Genomic DNA, 6000 nt, shown 5'->3' on the forward strand with positions numbered 1-6000 from the left:
AATACCCATCACCACGCTAACCCATCCTCCCACCCCCATCCCCTCTAGAACCCTCAGTTTATTTTTCAGAGTCCATTGTCTCTCATGGTTCGTCTCCCCCTCCGATTTCCGCCCCCTTCATTCTTCCCCTCCTGCTATCCTCTTCTTCTTTATATTTTGTTTCTTAACATATATTGCATTATTTGTTTCAGAGGTACAGATCTATGATTTAACAGTCTTGCACAATTCACAGCGCTCACCATAGCACATACCCTCCCCAATGTCTATCACCCAGCCACCCCATCCCTCCCACTCCCCCCCAATCCAGCAACCCTCAGTTTGTTTCCTGAGATTAAGAATTCCTCATGTCAGTGAGGTCATATGATACATGTCTTTCTTTGATTGACTTATTTCACTCAGCATAACACCCTCCAGTTGCATGTCGTTGCAAATGGCAAGATCTCATTCCTTTGGATGGCTGCATAATATTCCATTGCGTGTGTGTGTGTGTGTGTGTGTGTGTGTGTGTACATCTTTTTTTTTTAAGTATTTATTTATCTGACAGAGTGACAGCAAGAGAGGGAACACAAGCAGGGGGAATGGGAGAGGGAGAAGCAGGCTTCCCGCAGAGCAGGGAGCCTGATGCAGGGCTCGATCACCGGACCCTGGGATAATGACTTGAGCCGAAGGCATATGCTTAATGACTGAGCCACCCAGGCGCCCCTATACCACATCTTTATCCTTTCATCTGTCGATGGACATCTTGGCTCTTTCCACAGTTTGGCTATTGTGGACATTGCTGCTATAAACATCGGGGTGCATGTATCCCTTCAGATCCCTACATTTGTATCATTGGGGTAAATACCCAGTAGTGCAATTGCTGGATCGTATGGTAGCTCTATTTTCAACTTTTTGAGGAACCTCCCTACTGTCTTCCAGAGTGGTTGCACCAGCTTGCATTCCTACCAACAGTGTAGGAGGGTTCCCCTTTCTCCACGTGCCCGCCAATATCTGTCGTTTCCTGACTTGTTAATTTTAGCCATTCTGACTGGTGTGAGGTGGTATCTCATTTAGATTTTGATTTGGATATCCCTGATGTGAGCGATGTTGACAACTTCTTCATGTATCTGTTGGCCATTTGGATGTCTTCTTTGGAAAAATGTCTATTCATGTCTTCTGCCCATTTCTTGATTGGATTATTTGTTCTTTGGGTGTTGAGTTCGATAAGTTCTTTATAGAATTTGGATACTAGCCCTTTATCTGATATGTCATTTGCAAATATCTTCTCCCATTCTCTTGGTTGTCTTTGGTTTTGTTGACTGTTTCCTTTGCTTTGCAAAAGCTTTTTATCTTGATGAAGTCCCAATAGTTCATTTTTGCCCTTGCTTCCCTTGCTTTTGGCGATGTTTCTAGGAAGAAGTTGCTGTGGCTAAGGTCGAAGAGGTTGCTGCTTGTGTTCCCCTTTAGAATTTTGATGGACTCCTGTCTCACGTTGAGGTCTCTCAACCATTTGGAGTCTATTTTTGTGTGTGGTGTAAGGAAATGGTCCAGTTTCATTCTTCTGCATGTGGCTGTCCAATTTTCCCAACACCATTTGTTGAAGAGGCTGTCTTTTCTCCATTGGACATTCTTTCCTGCTTTGTTGAAGATGAGTTGACCATAGAGTTGAGGGTCCATTTCTGGGCTCTGTATTCTGTTCCATTGATCTATGTGTCTGTTTTTTGTGCCAGTACCATACTGTCTTGATGATGACAGCTTTGTAATAGAGCTGGACGTCCGGAATTGTGATGCTGCCAGCTTTGTTTTTCTTTTTCAACATTCCTCTGGCTATTCGGGGTCTCTTCTGGTTCCATACAAATTTTAGGATTATTTGTTCCATTTCTTTGAAAAAAGTGGATGGTATTTTGATGGGGATTGCATTGAATGTGTAGATTGCTCTAGGTAGCATTGACATCTTCACAATATTTGTTCTTCCAATTCATGAGCATGGAATATTTTTCCATTTCTTTGTGTCTTCCTCATTTTCTTTCATGAGTATTTTATAGTTTTCTGAGTACAGATCCTTTGCCTCTTTGCTTAGATTTATTCCTAGGTATCTTATGGTTTTGGGTGCAATTATAAATGGGATCGACTCCTTAATTTCTCTTTCTTCTGTCTTGTTGTTGGTGTATAGGAGTGCCAATGATTTCTGTGCATTGATTTTATATCCTGCCACTTGACTGAATTCCTGTATGAGTTCTAGCAGTTTTGGGGTGGAGTCTTTTGGGTTTTCCACATACAGTATCATATCATCTGCAAAGAGTGAGAGTTTGACTTCCTCTTTGCCAATTCTGATGCCTTTGATTTCTTTTTGTTGTCTGATTGCTGTGGCTAGGACTTCTAATACTATGTTGAATAGCAGTGGTGAGAGTGGACATCCCTGCTGCATTCCTGACCTTAGAGGGAAAGCTCTCAGTTTTTCCCCATTGAGAATGATATTCGCTGTGGGTTTTTCATAGATGGCTTTTATGATATTGAGGTATGTACCCTCTATCCCTATACTCTGAAGAGTTTTGATCAAGAAAGGATGCTGTACTTTGTCAGATGCTTTTTCTGCATCGATTGAGAGGATCATATGGTTCTTGTTCTTTCTTTTGTTAATGTATTGTATCACGTTGATTGATTTGTGGATGTTGAACCAAACTTGCAGCCCAGGGATAAATCCCACTTGGTCGTGATGAATAATCCTGTTAATGTACTGTTGGGTCCTATTGGCTAGTATTTTGGTGAGAATTTTTGCATCCATGTTCGTCAAGGATATTGGTCTGTAATTCTCCTTTTTGATGGGATCTTTGTCTGGTTTTGGGATCAAGGTAATGCTGGCCTCATAAAACGAGTTTGGAAGTTTTCCTTCCATTTCTGTTTTTTGGAATTAATAGGTACTAATTCTTCTTGAAATGTTTGGTAGAATTTCCCTGGGAAACCATCTGGCCCTGGGCTTTTGTTTGTTGGAAGATATTTGATGACTGCTTCAATTTCCTTAGTGGTTATAGGTCTGTTCAGGTTTTCTATTTCTTCCTGGTTCACTTTTGGTAGTTGATACATCTCTAGGAATGCATTCATTTCTTCCAGGTTATCTAATTTGCTGGCATAGAGTTGCTCAGAATATGTTCTTATAATTGTTTGTATTTCTTTGGTGTTGGTTGTGATGTCTCCTCTTTCATTCATGATTTTGTTGATTTGGGTCCTTTCTCTTCTCTTTTTGATAAGTCTGGCCAGGGGTTTATCAATCTTGTTAATTCTTTCGAGAACCAGCTCCTAGTTTCATTGATCTGTTCTACTGTTCCTTTGGTTTCTAGTTCACTGATTTCTGCTCTGATCTTTATTATTTCTCTTCTCCTGCTGGGTTTAGGCTTTATTTGCTGTTTTTTCTCTAGCTCCTTTAGGTGTACGGTTAGGTTGTGTATTTGAGACCTTTCTTGTTTCTTGAGAAAGGCTTGTATTGCTATATACTTTCCTCTTAGGACTGCCTTTGCTGCATCCCAAAGATTTTGACCAGTTGTGTTTTCATTTTCATTGGTTTCCATGAATTTTTTAAATTCTTCTTTAATTTCCTGGTTGACCCATCCATTCTTTAGTAGGATGCTCTTTAGCCTCCATGTATTTGAGTTCTTTCCGACTTTCTTCTTGTGATTGAGTTCTAGTTTCAAAGCATTGTGGTCTGAAAATATGCAGGGAATGATCCCAATCTTTGGGTACCAGTTGAGACCTGATTTGTGACCTAGGATGTGATCTATTCTGGAGAATGTTCCATGGGCACTAGAGAAGAATGTGTATTCCATTGCTTTGGGATGGAATGTTCTGAATATGTCTGTGAAGTCCATTTGGTCCAGTGTGTCATTTAAAGTCTATTTCCTTGTTGATCTTTTGCTTAGATGATCTGTCCATTTCAGTCAGGGGGGTGTTAAAGTCCCCCACTATTACTGTATTGTTGTCAGTGTGTTTCTTTGCTTTTGTTATTAATTGCCTTCTCCCATGTTAGGGGCATAGATATTTACAACTGTTAGATCTTCCTGTTGGATAGACCCTTTAAGTAGGATATAGTGTCCTTCCTCATCTCTTATTACAGTCTTTGGTTTAAAATCTAATTTGTCAGATATAAGGATTGCCATCCCAGCTTTCTTTTCATGTCCATTAGCATGGTAAATGGTTTTCCACTCCCTCACTTTCAATCTGGGGGTGTCTTTGGGTCTAAAATGAGTCTCTTGCAGACAGCATATGGATGGGTCTTGTTTTTTAATCCAATCTGATAGCCTGTGTCTTTTGATTGGGGCATTGAGCCCATTTACATTCAGGGTAACTATTGAAAGGTATGAATTTAGTGCCATTTTATTGCCTGTAAGGTGACTGTTACCCTGTATATTGTATATTGTCTGTGTTCCTTTCTGGTCTATGTTGCTTTTAGGCTCTCTCTTTCCTTAGAGGACCCCTTTCAATATTTCTTGTAGGGCTGGTTTCATGTTTGCAAATTCCTTTAGTTTTTGTTTGTTCTGGAAGCTTTTTATCTCTCCTTCTATTTTCAATGACAGCCTCGCTGGATATAGTATTCTTGGCTGCATATTTTTCTCGTTTAGTGCTCTGAAGATATCATGCCAGTCCTTTCTGGCCTGCCAGGTCTCTGTGGATAGGTCTGTTGCCAATCTAATGTTTCTACCATTGTAGGTTACAGATCTCTTCTCCCGAGCTGCTTTCAGGATTTTCTCTTTGTCTCCGAGACTCCTAAGTTTTACTATTAGATGTTGGGGTGTTGACCTATTTTTATTGATTTTGAGAGGGGTTTTCTGTGCCTCCTGGATTTTGATGTCTGTTTCCTTCCCCACATTAGGGAAGTTCTCTGCTATAATTTGCTCCAATATACCTTCTGCCCCTCTCTTTCTTCTTCTTCTTCTTCTGGGATCCCAATTGTTCTAATGTTGTTTCATCTTATGGTATTGCTTATCTCTTGAATTCTGCCCTTGTGATCCAGTAGTTGTTTATCTCTCTTTTTCTCAGCTTCTTTATTTTTCATCATTTGGTCTTCTATATCACTGATTCTCTCTTCTGCCTCATTTATCCTAGCAGTTAGTGCCCCCATTTTTGATTGCACCTCATTAATAGCCTTTTTGATTTTGACTTGGTTAGATTTTAGTTCTTTTATTTCTCCAGAAAGGGTTTCTCTAATAACTTCCATGCTTTTTTCAAGCCCAGCTAGTATCTTTAAAATCATGATTCTGAACTCTAGGTCTGACATCGTACTAATGTCCGTATTGAGTAGGTCCCTGGCAGAAGGTACTACCTCTTGTTCTTTTTGTTGAGGTGATTTTTTTCCGTCTTGTCATTTTGTCCAGAAGAGAATAGATGAATGAGAGAACAAAATGCTAACAGGGTAACAATGTCCCCAGAAAATATACTCTAAATAAATCAGAAAAGACCTGAAGCCGGGGAAAAGACAGGGAAAGAAAGAAAAAACAAAAAGAAAAAAAGAAAAAGATAAAAACAAAGAAAAACAGAACAAAACAAAAAAAACCAGAAAGAAAAAAAAAAAGAAAAAAAAAAAAAAAAAAAAAACCAGAATATGATCAAATATGATCAAGCTGGTGCATAGATCAGTGCCACACACTAGATTTTGGGTGTATTTTGGTCTGTTAGAAGAAAGTGCCTCCCAAAATTTTAAAGAAAGAAAAACTTATATATGTACAAAAATAAGGGTCGATACGATGAAGGGATGGAATATGACTGTAAAGATGAAAATTATAAAAAAATTTTATAAAAGGAATTGATAAGAAGTTGTTTGAAAAAAGAAAGAAGAGGATTTAATAAAGAGAGAGAGAAAAAATAAAAAAGGGAAAGAATGTGATCAGGCAGGAGACTAGAATAAAGCCATACACTAGAGATTTAGGGTATATTTTGATCTGTTAGAAGAAACTATCTCAAAATTTTAAAGGGAGAACAACTTATATATATATATGCCAAAAATAAGGGTAACTACTATAAAGGGATAGA

This window comes from Zalophus californianus, chromosome 12 (genome assembly GCF_009762305.2).
Source record: "Zalophus californianus isolate mZalCal1 chromosome 12, mZalCal1.pri.v2, whole genome shotgun sequence".
Classification (NCBI taxonomy): Eukaryota; Metazoa; Chordata; class Mammalia; order Carnivora; family Otariidae; genus Zalophus; species Zalophus californianus.